Genomic DNA, 13,724 nt, shown 5'->3' with positions numbered 1-13,724 from the left:
CCTCTTCCTGGTTTCATCGGTCGTGCACACCTTATGGTGGATGAGTTTCACAGCCTTTCACAGCCTTGGGCAATATTTACCAGTGAGAGGAAGAGGCTCATTAGACACAGACTAATGGAGCCACTGAAGTGAGAGGGACACACAGGACAGAGAGGCTGGATGCAATCCTGCCTGCTGCAGAGCTGAGTCCAGAATATCTGGTGTCCCTGAGAGTGCAGCTTCCAGAGCCCCCCCTCCCCTCCCCAGGCTGCCACCGACTCACTCTGAACAGTCATTTTCCTGCTCCCAACATGGAAACCGCTATTGAGCTATTGAGGGGAGCGGGGACCTGTTTCCCAGAGGCAGCCAGGGAGTGTGTCCAGAGCTCCAGTCACCTCTGCTCTCTCCCCTGGGAAGAATCAAAAAGTGCTCCCTCAGGTAAAGCCCCACCCTGGGTCCGAGGGACCCTCTGAGTGACCCCGAGTAAGTAAAGTCACTTCCCCTCAGCTGTCCCACACTTGAAATGGAAGTAAAGTCTGTCCCACTGTATCAGGATAGAATATGGTAACCAACAGCCCCAAATCTTGGTGGCTTAAAGCACCAAAGGTTTGTTATTTTCTCGTTCATATTCCGTCCACTACTCACCACAGTGAGGCCGAGAGGATGGGCACCATCTCGAGCCTGCTGGCTGAAGGTACTGGAAGGAAAGACAGAGACGGTGAATCGCGTACTGGCTCCTAAAGCTTCTACCCAAAGCACAGGACACTTCTGCTCATGCTCCCCTGGCCAGAGCAAGGCACGTGGCCACACTGAACTTCAGGGGACCAGGGACACACAACTTACCCAGTGCCTGGGAGATGGCAAGGGGACATTGGGGATGGCACTCAGGATTGCCACACCCCCACCCCGAGGGTCTTCAGGAGGATCTGGAGTGGAAGCAAACACATTTCCTAAGCACCTTTAAGAGGGCAGACTCTGAAGTCAAACAACCTACGTCCCAATCCTGACGACACCACTGGAAAATCTCGTGCAAGTGGTCTAAGCTTCTCTGAGGACTCAGTCTCCTCATCGTTTATAAAACTGGCATAATGATGGCACCAGCCTCCAAGTTGGTTGTGAGTATTAAATGAGGTCACAGAATATGGAAAATAACCTAATTTTCTTTAGCCCTGTGTACCACGCACTTATATGGTCATAGGATATTTTACTGTAGGAATGCTTAACATTACAGGGAAGTACCTGGAGCTTCCTGGCAGCAAATAGAAAATGGGAAACCTGGTGAGTCACACAAGTACTAATGTCAATGAGGAAGTAAGAATCTAGCTAAGGGAAGGTTCAAACATTATAAGTAATTTGTTCCTAGCATCTTCCTAAAGAGGATATTCTGTGATATAATAAATAACAACTCCAGAATAAAATTGTAAAGTATATAAAGATGTGTTGTGAGGGATTATTTCCCTTAATGATCTTCTGTATAGGTTGAGAGCGATTTAGTAAAAGTCACCCTAATGGCAGGTGAGGAGACATGAGAAGAGGGTATAAGCGAGACACAGAGTTCCTTGATGACTTCATTTGATCCAGAGATCATTTGAGAATATCTAAAGAAGGAGGGTAATCCCATCAAGAAAATCACAATTAGCGTGACTTTTAAAAACTGGGCTTTTGATAAATATTGAATGGCAAATAACTAGACAACATATACTCCAGAAAATTTCTAGAGTATAATTCTATAGACACTTAAGAGTTCTTTTTAATAGACAGCATTACTGGAATCTGACAATTTCTGTCTTTTAAGGTCTATATTCAGACCTTTTACATTTAATGTAATATGTAATGTAGTTGGATTTAGGTCTACAATTTTATTATTTTTCTGTTTGTAATCTCTTTTTGTTTGTTTGTTTCTCCATTCCCTTTGTGTTTCCTTCTTTTGGATTATTTTAATATATTTTAGTGTTCCATTTTAGTTTATCTATTGGATTTTTGGCTAGATCTCTCTACACTACTTTTTAGCAATTGATCTAGGGATTACAACGTACATATCTAACTTTTCACAGTCTACTTAAAGTTAATATTTTACTTATAAATAAAAATAAAACATAGAAGCTTTACAACACTTAAGGTTATAGTTGTCCTGTGTATTAAATGTATATACACTGAACCCTGTCAGACAATGTTATACTTAACAATCATATATTTTAAAGAATGCAAGAGGAGAAAAATAGTCTATATTTACCCAGATATCTAACATTTCGGTTCCTCTTTATTTTTGAAGTTCCAAGCTTCCCTCTGGTTTCAGTTCCTTTCAGTGAGAAGAACAAACTTTCAGGGCATTTCTTAATAGCAGAGTGAAGAATTGGAACCCATTATTCGGGAAATTTAACCAGGATGTCTGCTGATTAAGAATTCTCTTAGCTTTCCCTCATCCAAGAATATTTTTCTTTTGCCTTCATTTCTGAAAGATATTTTTGCTGAATAAAGAATTCTGGGTTGATAGTTATTTTCTTTTAGAAAAGATGTTCCAATGTCTTCTAGCCTCTATGGTTTCTGATGAAATATCCACCATTATTTGAACTGTTGTTCCTTCTTATGTAACATATATTGTTTCTCTAACTGCTTTAAAGATTTCTCTCGAGCTGGGCATGGTAATTCATGCCCATAATCTCAGCACTTTGGGAGGCAGAGGCAAGAGGATCACTTGAGCCCAGGAGTTTGAGGTTGCAGTGAGCTATGATCATGCCACTACATTCCAGACTGGGCAAAAGGGTGAGACTCTCTCTAAAAAATTAATTAATTAATTAATTAAACAAATTTTTTTTAAAATAAAATTTCTCTTTATCTTTGGTTTGCAGAAGTTTGATTAGGTTGTGTCTGGGCATGGTTTTCTTTGGAATTATCTTCTTTGGGACCTACTGAATTTCTTGAATCTGTATATTTATGTTTTTTTTCACTAAGTTTGGGAAATTTTCAGCCATTATTTTTTAAAAATATTTTTTCCATATTCATCTCTTACTCTTCCTATTCACGGATTTAATGACAGAAATGTTACAGCTTTTCTTATTGTCCCACAAGTCTCTGAGGCTCTGTTCATTTTTTAAAATCTTTTTTTCTCTTCTCTTCAGATTAGATAATTTCTCTTGATCTGTCCTCAAGTTCAATGACTCTTTTCTTTGTTATCTCTGTGCTGCTTTTATATTTATCCAATGATTTTTAAAAAAAAAATTATGATGTTTGTTTTAATTATAAAATTTGTACTTGGTTCTTTTTTATAGCTTCTCTTTCTCTGGTAAGAATTTCTGTCTTTCATTCATTTCAAGGATGTATACCTTTATTTCATGGGGGATGATTATAACAGCTGCATTACAGTCTTTGATGCTTCCAACATCTGGATCATCTCAGGGTCAGCATCTGTTGATTGTCTTTTCCCTTGAGAATTAACTTAGAGTTTCCTGGTTCTTGTTATATCAAGTAACTTTGGACGTTTTGAATATTTTGTTGTGAGAATCCTCTGGAAAATGGGATATTTGTTAGTTCATTTTGTTTGGTTATTGTTTTAATTTAGCAGGCCATCAACTTATTTAGATTCAGATCATAAAATCAGTCTTGCCTTCCATGAATGGTATTTCAACTTCAGTCCGGTTTTCAAAGCCTATGCTGTTTGCTAGGCTGTTTGGGTCGGTCCCACCCAGTTGTTAACATCATACTTTAGAAGCGTTTTTTATCATCATTCAGTTCTCAAATCCTTTCCTTTCTTAAAAAAAAAAAAAGGTGTATTCCATGCATGCACCACTTTCAGATGAGCTTGGAACTTATGTCAATTCATACACAGAATTAGAGATTCCCCTTCTCCATCCTTCTCCTCTTAGAGGTTTTCTTCTCACCCTCTGGCTCCCAGGGGTCCCCTTTTCTGGTCCCTCTGGCCATAAAAATGGGATTCTCTTAGTGTTTTAGCCTCCCATGCTGTGCACACAACTGCACGTAACTGGGTCTGCCCTCAGGAAGAAGTCAAAGAGATAAAAGAGATTTTTAAAGACTCTAATCATGAAAAGATTTACTATTTGTCTCATGTACTTAGAAAAATAAGAAAAAGAAAACTCTGGATTCTTCCCACACTTTTCACAAAACAGGGGCCCCTTTGCATGACCCTTCAAACTCTCCATAAACTGCCCACTGACTCCAGCCTTCTGCGCCATCTTGGTCCCCCAGTTTTGCAGGCAGTCCTAAAAACAAAACGGAAGACTTTTCTTTCTCTGTAGATAAGAGGTCCAAGATCCAGGTGGGAATCAGGAGCTGAATCCAGGGGTGGCTGAGAAAGAACATGGTTGTTGTGCCAGGCTGAACTGAATAATGATGTTGTGTGTCTCATCTGTTTGAATGGTTGTAAAACAACTGTTTTACATCTCAGACGAACACTTTCCTCAGAGCCTGGCCCATGCTAGGTCCTCTCCAAGGCGGTTCTGAAATAGCTTATTTGGGCAGAGACAAGTAGAAAACTTTGGTGGCACGTGAGAGGGGCTCTGAGGGGGGGGCCCAGGGAGGAGCAGTCCCCCCAGTTGTCCCCATCCCTGGGCACAACCTCACCCATGCAACCCCACCACAGCCAGTTGTATCAGCATCATGGTGGGGGTGGGGTAATTTTTCAAGTGTCCCAGGTGATTCTAAGCTGCAGTCAGGACTAAAACCCCCAACCGTCTGGAAAGAGGCATCCAGATGTACCCAGCAGTGTACGCAGACTCACGGGATGCCGACGACAGGCTGGGAACCAGGAGCCAAGTGTGCAGGAAGCGGAAGGAACTTCATCAAAATTGGTGGGAGTTTGTGTGCTTCCTTGGGGTGAAGGCTGGAAAAAGGGGGCAGGACAAGGCAAAGAGCCCCACCAAGGGGACAAGACAAAGAGGTCACACTGTTATGCCAGTAATTTTATAACCCATGGTGTCTCCCCTAGTTCTGTAATCTCTAATCAATGTCAATCTTCATTGTCTTATTTTGCTATTTCCTTCATCCATTAGCATCCTCCATGTTGAATGTGTATCCTTACTTCCTTGAAAAATAGCTTTATGTGTGTCATGAATTTAAATAAATGTCTTTGTGCTGTAGGTTTCTTCTCATTTTCAGGTGATACCAAACTTCTTCCATGTGACTTTATTTGAGCAGCACCTCTGTGTGCTACGTAACGTTTTAACATATCTCATGTCTCCAATCTCTAGGGGAGGCACACCTGGGCTGCAATGAACATCTTTGTCCCAGCCCCTTACGGATCTGGCCTAAACACCCAGGAGGGACTGTGAGGCCATCAAGCTTCCCCAGTGTTGTCAAAGGGAGACCTTCATCACCATTTTCCTCATTTGGGATTTCGTCCCCACAGGACAGATTGGCCCATGAATCACATCTCTGGGGTACAGGGAAGTCCATTCACATGGTGCCACCTTTGGGCACAGATCTTTCATGACAGAAGAAGGAAAGGGCAGCATGAAGTTAGGGGGCAAGTCCACAGACCACCCTCGCTTCTACCTGCAGAGTGTGGGGGTTTCCAAGACCATCCTCAGGTTTGATAATTTGCTAGAAGGACTCACAGATGTCACTGACAACTGTCACACCCATGGTTATGGTTTATTACAGTGAAAGGACACAGACTAAAATTAGCCAAGGGAAGAGATGCAAGGCACTTCCAACTTCAGTTGTCCTTTGCCCGTGGAGTCACAGACAGTGTTTACTCCTCCAGGTGTGAGATGTGACAATACGCATAGAGTGTTGCCAGCCAGGGGTGCTCTCCGGAGCCTCAATGTCCACAATTTTTACTAGGGACCAATGGTACACTGCTGGCCTGCGTGGGTGACTTTTCGTCTCTAGACCCTTGGAAGTTGAGCTGATCTCTTAGGCTCTGTTGTATCAGCCAGGCTAGGCTTGGCTCTGCTGTGGAGGCAGACAAACCCCAAATCTCCATAGCCCTAAGTGATAAAGGTTTGGTTTTCTCCACTGTGGTTCTATACCATTTGGAATGAATGGCCTCCAAGATCCCTGTATCTGGGGAAGAGGAGGGAGGTCAAGGCACACTGGCTCTTAACCATCTTAGCCCAAAGTTACAGGTGTCATTTCCTCTCACAGCTCATTGGCTGGAACTGGTCACATGGGTCCAGGTTACTACTGCAAAGGAATCTGGGAAGTGTAGGGCAGCACATGGGATATTTGCTGGGTGGGCCTCAGTCCCCCAACAGCCACTCTCTGAGTGTGACACAATCCCCATCCTTTCCCCTCAGCCTAGGGGAAGCAGACGGGCAGTGGGTGGGGAGCAGTTCACCTACCAAGTCCCCGCATGCCCCATGCCCAGCTGGAATTCTTGGGGGCCTCCAACACTCCAGGCCAACTGCTGAGAGTCTGCGAGTGCTGAAATAACTCAGCTCAGACAGCTGATAAGAGGAAGGGGCCAGTCCCTAGAGAGTGCAGAGGTAGAAGGGGAGAGGGCAGAGTGGGTAGGAGGGTCTTCTCATCTGTGGCCTCAGCAAGGAACTTGCTGGCCGCTCAGCCACCAGGAGTTCCAGATGAGGCCCGTCACAGCTGGTGCCAAGGGTGCAGGGCTCACACGGACTCAGAGTCCTTCATGGGGATTAGGGCTCTGCCTTCATCCTGCTCTGTGGGTGACTCAGGATTAGAGTCTCTAGAGTCTCTCCAGGGCCATCATAAGACTTAGGGCCTCCCTGGTGATCTGGGCTGGAGGTACATGCAGAGTACTGCTAGGATGTTACCCTGCAAGATAGAACAATTATGGATCAGGCTGTACTTAATTTTAGAGCAATGGCTCTTAACTGGTGGTAATTTTAGCCCCCCTGGGGACACTGGCAATGTCTGGAGATGTTGATGGTTGTCACAGCTGGGTGGGTGAGCTGCAACTGGCATCTGATGAGTAGAGACCACGGATGCTGCTCAACACCCTGCAATGTACAAGACAGTCCTTGCAACATACAATCATCTGGCCCCAAATCTCAGTGCCAAGGTTGAGAAACTCTGGGTGAGAGGGAGGCTCAGGAGGGGGTTGACTCCATTACGCAGAGGCTGGGAGACCAAGGCCTCAGTCATCCTGGGTTGTGTCCAGACTCACTACATTAATGGAATTTTTTCATCTTTAGCAGAGTAGCAGTTGATTTGGTTCTTTCCGGAAGACAGCTGGACGTGGCAGGATGCCCTTTTCCTGTTGGGTACACTTTGTCTTACAAAGTGTCCTCTTCAAGCCTGTGCAGCTGGTTTGGGAGTAGCCGGGCCCTGGGAAGGGGAGGGTTCTGCAGAACGAGGGGCCCCAGCTCCCAGGCAGAATGTGGGGAGCTCTAACTGCAGCCGGATGTGCCCCTGGTCCCAAGCTGGAGACAAGAGGAGGGGTCCGGGATGGGAGGCACATTCCAAGCACAGGGGAGAGTTCATGGACTTTGGAACCAGATGGGCAGCTGTTTACATCTTAGCTCTCTCAGTTACCACTGGGTGACCTTGGCACGAGACTTACCCCCTCCAAGCCTCCTTTCTCTCATCTGTAAAGTGGGTGCAGCAATACCGACTTCATGGGACAGTGTGAGAGCTTACCAATAAATATTGAGAGCAAAGGCCCGGACAGGATGAGAGGGGTTGTCCAAAGTCCCAGAGTGACCAGGGGTTTGAGTCCATGTCTCTTAATTCTCAGTCCAGACTCTTCCCCATACAGTCACTCATTCATTTATTCATTTGTTCATTTCTTTAGTCAATCAGTCATTCATTTGTGTTAGGAGATTGGAAGGAGAAAATGGACAGGAGCCTTGTAGACCCTGGCAAAGAAGTTGGATTTTATTCCAAGAATGAAGGAAAGTCATGGGTCTCGAGTGACATGATCTGATTATTGTTAGAAAAAGATCGTCCGACTGTCGTACAGAGAACAGCCTGTGGACAGGCGAGAGGAGATGCAGGGGAGCCAGGGAGCTAGTGACCATGGTGGCTTGGACCAGGGGTGGCAATGGAGGTGGAGAGGAGAAAACAGATTCAGGACACACCCTGGAGGAGGAGCCATCAGGTCCTGCCCATGGATTGGGATACCGCAGGGGTTAGGCAGGGAGGGGGGAGGGTAACTCCTGGGCTTTCGGCCTGAATAGTTGGGTCGGCATGGGGGCCATTCACTGAGTCAGGAGCGGGGGGCAGGTGGCAGAGATTCTACAGGTCTGTTCAGCATGTCAGAGCTGACAACTCCCTAGGAGACGGCCCGGGGGAGATGGCACCACCTGACAATTTTGTAGTATGGAGAGGAGGCTGCTGCTCAATCTGTGACTCTGGGAATTTGGCTGGTATTTAAAGTTTGGTTGAGATCATTTAGGGGGTGGATGACGTAGAACATGGAAGAAGAAGAGAAAGCCAAAAATGAGCCCTAGGTGCTCCAGCCCTTCAAGTTCAAAAGAAAAGGATCCAGCAAAGGAATCTGCAAAGTGGCAGCAGGAGGCAAGAGGAAAAGTGGGGAGAGGGAAGAATGCCTGAGGCCAGACACCCAGCACATAGTAGGTCCTCCATGGGTGACATAAGCAAAGTGTCTACAACATAGCAGGCCTGCAGCAATTGGTCAATATTGCTGTTAGCTCTTAAACTCACTTGGACGATTGCCAAGAAGGGCTTCCACATGCAAACTCCTCTCTGCTGCAGATCAGTCCCCGTTAGCCATTTGCCACTGGGGTCCTGCCCCCCTCAAACCACGCAAGTACTCCTGGGAGAGGCATGAGAGATGGGGGCGGGGCTCCAGCCCTCACAGTCTCATGGTGTGTTCCTCTGCCTACCCTGGGTGTGTGGCCCTGAGCAAGTTCTGGAAGCTCCCGGAGGCTGCATGTTCTCAACTCTAACATGGGGGTATCAATAGGAGGTTGGGACAGATTTCGGATTAGAATCCACTTCTGCTGACCCCAGAGCCCACGTCTTTCCAGGGTGCCGCACGGTGGGTTTCCCACAGCAGGAGGGAGGTGCTGCAGGGGTGTTGACGACGGGGCCACCCCCATGCCCTGTTCCTGCTGGCTTCACAGAGGCCCTGCTTCGAGCACATCGAGTCCACGTGTTCTCAATGCCGGCTGCTGCGTGTTAGAGCCAGACAGAGTGTGGGTGAGGACGCAGAGGGTGGGGGTTAAAGCATAGCAGTGCCCAGGCCCCACCCTGCCCCATTAAATCAGAGCCTCCAGGAACGGAGCCCAAGTATTATTGTTATTATTATTATCATTATTTTTATTATTATTTTAGGTCCCCAGTTGATTTTGACACACAGCCAGTATCGATAACCAGTGGGGAAACTGAGGCCCTAGACCTCTAACCCTAGCTCTCTCCTACCCTGAATTCCCCCAGGCTGCAAACAGAAGGCTGGCATTCTCTTCCCTCTATGAAATGCCTCCACAGGGGAAGTGTGGTGGGTGGTTAAGAACCCAGGTGCTGGGTTACACCCATCTGGGTTCCTTTTGGCCATGTGGCCTTGGGCAAATTGTCTTCAATGTGATTCCTGGGAAAGAGAAATCCTTAAATCCCAATTACACGACTCCTTACAGTCGACAAGGCATTTTGACACACACCATCTCTTTGTGTTTTGGTTTGGTTTGGTTTTCAGAATATTACAGGGGTACGCAGGTTTTGGTTACATAACTTGCTTTTGTACAGTTTGAGTCAAAGTTATAAGTGTGCCCTTCACCCAGATAGGGTGTGTCGTACCCGTTAGGTGTGAATTTACCCATCCCCCTCCCACCTGCTTGATTTCCATTGTGATTTATTTCCATATGTGCACGTAAGTGTTGATTGATTAGTTCAAAGTTAGTATTGAGTACATGTGGTGTTTGTTTTTCCATTCTTGTGATACTTCATTTAGAAGAATGCTCTCCAGTTCCATCCAGGTTGTTACAAAAGGTACTAGATCACCATTTTTTATAATATACTTTTTATTTTTTTTAATTTTTAAAAATTTTATTTATTTCAACATATTACTGGGATACAAATGTTTAGGTTACATATATTGCCTTTGCCCCACCCGAGTCAGAGCTTCAAGCATGTCCATCCTCCATCACTGCACCCATTAGGTGTGAATATACCTATCCCCTTCTTCCCCCACAACCTGCCCGACAGCTGATGAATGTTATTTCTATATGTCCACATAAGTGTTAAAGATCACCATTTTTTATGGCTGAGTAGTACTCTATGATATACATATACCACATTTTATTAATCTACACATGTATTAATGAGCACTTGGGTTGTTTTGTGATAGTGAATTGTGACACACACCATCTCTTTGAATCCTCCCCCATAATCCTGTGAGGGAGAGAGAAATTATTAGTTCCATTTTCTGGTTGGGGAAACTGAGGCGCAGAGATGAAGTCACTCACCAAATGGCACTCAGGTAGAGTTTGAGGGCAGGTTTTCTTTCTCTTTTGCCAAAGGGCGCCTGTAATTAAGAAGGTCCACAATGGAACCTTCCCCAAACCATGCCTGGGACATAGGAGATGCTTAGAAATTGCTGCATGAGTGAATGAATGGGTAGTAGATGCTTCTAAACAAGGTCCTGCAATGACCAAGAGAATCTATACCAGTGAAAGGAGAGGAAGACATTAACTATCCCAGAGACACTCTGGCCATTTACACGGGGGTATGGGGCATTCAGTCGTACATTTTGCAGGATGGGATCCATTTTCTGGGTAGGAAACTGAGGCCCAGAGTCTGTGGGTATACGAGAGCATCCAACTCCTGGTCCAGAGCTCCTCTGACATCCCAGAGTTGAAAAAAATAGTTCACGAAATTTCCAAGAAAACTCTGGGTCGGATTCCTCTGGGGAAACAAAGCCCCAATTCTGGTTTTTGCCCCAAAGAGAAATTCTCTGTCTTTGACTAGTGTGTACCAGTATAAGCTGGGCATCTGGAAACTTTCACATAAACACCAATTGATTGATTTTCTTCCCAACACCCAAACTCCCTTATATCCCATGCCAGACACTGGGCTAAGAGCTTTACTCATGTTATTTCAGGGGTTGGCAAACTTTTTCCATAAAGGTCCAGTTATAAGTATTTCAGGCTTTGCGGGCCATCCAATTTCTGTCACGTTTACTCAGCTCGGATTCTTGTAGCATGAGAGAAGCAATATGCAAATACATGAGCATGTCTGCGTTGTGGTAAAATTTTCTTTATGGACACTTGAATTTGTATTTCATATAATTTCATATCACAAAATATTGTTCTTCTTTTGATTTATTTTTCAACCATTAAAAAAAATGCAAAAACCACTCTTAGCTCCCGGGCCGTAGGGACAGGTGGCAGGAGGATTTGGCAGATAACAACTGTATGAAGTAGATTTTGTTGTTACCCCCATTTTAAAGAGGAAGAAACTGAGTCCCAGAAGGGTTAAGGAATTTGTGTAAGATCACACAGCTAACAAGTAGCGAAACCAAGAGTCAGAGTCAGGCGGTCGGGCTCCAGAGCCAGGCGCTTGACCACTCTGCTGCCACATGGGCACAGAACCTTCACTTGGAGGAAGTCAAGCTTCTAACTTTGGAGATGGCCCAGTAAGGGGACCTAGGCTGGGACCTACCAGAGCTGCAACTCACTGGAGGCCAAGTCGGCCTCTGTCTCTGTCCAGGCTTTGTCCTTCCACATTGTGCAGCTTCCTCATTTATTGCAACTAATTACCATCTGTTAAGGAGACCTGGGAATGCTGACATGCCAGTCGGAAGTGGGGGGTGGGTGGCCAGGAAGGCAGGCTCGAGGGATGGCCAAGAAGAACCACTGCCGCCACACGCATCCACACGCATCCACATGCACGCACACACACAACGGCTTCCATTTCCTGAGATGTCCACCTGCTTTTATGAATATAAGTGGATTTGTAACAAGCATTGCAGCTGCATATAAGGCATTCAGACATGGAGACAATTTTACTAGATAATAGACTATCATGCAGGATACAATTTAAATTAAAAAATGCAATTTTCACCTTGAAATGAACAAATGATTACAATTTCTATACAAATTAAGGCATTCAGCCTCTCTTTCAGTAGTGGCACCAGCCCATGAAATATGACATAATTACCATGAAATACATTTTCAAATATTTTGATTTTTGTCTGCCGCTTTTTAAAAAACATAGGCCGCCTTCTAGGTCTCCGAGTGTGTGTTGGCATTTCCCACCTTCTGGGAAAAACACATTAAAAAGAAAAGCCAAAGTCCCCGAAGATGAAGTTGGCCCCCCTCCCTGCCCTCCCCCTCCCCCTCCCTTGGCTCAGAGATAAAATTGAAAAAAGGCAGACGGAGGAGAGGGGACGCCGGCGCCCACCTCCAAAGCCTGAGATTTATCTAAGTTGCTACGCTTATCTGCAGAATCGCATCTGTTGGTTATCACGACGCCAACCGCTGCAACCCTCCATCCCTCTCTGGAAATCGCTCCCCCAGCCCCCAGCCCTCCCCCCTGCCAAGGCACACCCCCCTCAACCTCCACTCTTATTTTTTAATTATTTTTCCATTCTGTTGTCTCTTTGTGGCTAGAGACGAAAGCGGGAGCAGCCAGCCACTGCCTGTGGCTTGATCCAGCCCCATGGAGTTTTGGGGTTCAGAAGGAAAGGACAAGGCAGGTGGCCGGTGGGTCTTAGCCACAGAACTGGGTGGACGGAGTTCTCTGTTCATTGCCCAAGCCGAGTGACCTTGCTGAAGGTCATTGCTACCCTAATCCGTCCCTGCCCTGTGTCTGTAAACCCGCCATCTTGAACAACCCATCTCTTTGGTCTGAACTTTGGGTGGATCTCCTGGGACATTAGATCTGCATCCCAAGTACCTAAAAGCAGAGCTCTTCCTTCACCCTTGACCTTGACCTGAGCCTCCTGTCCTGACTTGTCATCCACGGGCAGCCTTCACCACCCCATCCGCTGCCCCAGCACTCGGCTCCAGCCTGTGGTGTGGTCTCACTTCTCTCTCTGGCCGGCTGCGTCCTGCCTGGCTCCTCCTCAGGCCCATCCTGGGCTAGTCTGGCCTGGCCGGGTTTCCCCCACGTCGGCAGGGGTGTCCTCCTACCTTCTCTTTGACACGTAAAGGAAGCCCGAGGAGAAACACTAACGAGAAGATGCCAGTTTAGAGCCCCTTTGCCTTTTGCTTAGCACATTTGCTTTTGTTTTCCAAGCATTTGCACCTGCTTCAACTTGGTCCCCTCGTGCAACTGCCTGTCTGGAGGACGTCACTCACCGGGGAGTCACACAACACTCCACAGGGGAAGTAACCAGGTACTCTAGCCCAGCACAGGGACCCGTCGAGCAAGTCCAGACCCACTGCCGCGTCTTCCAGCTGCTTGTCTGGAAGGTACTTCATGAGGCTTCATGAACTTGGACCACGTCCCCTTCCTCTGACGCCCTCCTACCCTGCATGCTACCCTCCCCAATCTCCTCCCTGGCCCGGGGCTAGGTGAAGACTAGGTCATACTCCAGCTCAGAACGCAAAATGGCCCGTCCTCGTGGAAGGAGAACGGGTTTCAGGATTAGATCAGAATGTAGTCTGCATCTCTTTCTCGCTCTCTGAACTTGGCCAAAGTAACTGGTCTCAGTGCCTCAGTTTCCTCATCTGCATGACGGAGGTACTAATACCCTCCCGAGTGGAGGCCATGAGAGCTAACTTTGAGAGGCATCGCAGGCTTTCAGCAGGTGCGAACTTCCCTTCCTATGCTTGCTGAGGGATTTTCAGATACTTAAAAAAACAATTCTTCCAGTTCATTAAGAAAAGCCCAAGCCCCAGATGTTCATCACTTAG

The sequence above is a fragment of the Lemur catta genome, chromosome 3 (assembly GCF_020740605.2).
Source record: "Lemur catta isolate mLemCat1 chromosome 3, mLemCat1.pri, whole genome shotgun sequence".
Lineage (NCBI taxonomy): Eukaryota > Metazoa > Chordata > Mammalia > Primates > Lemuridae > Lemur > Lemur catta.
This window is presented reverse-complemented; position numbering follows the sequence as displayed.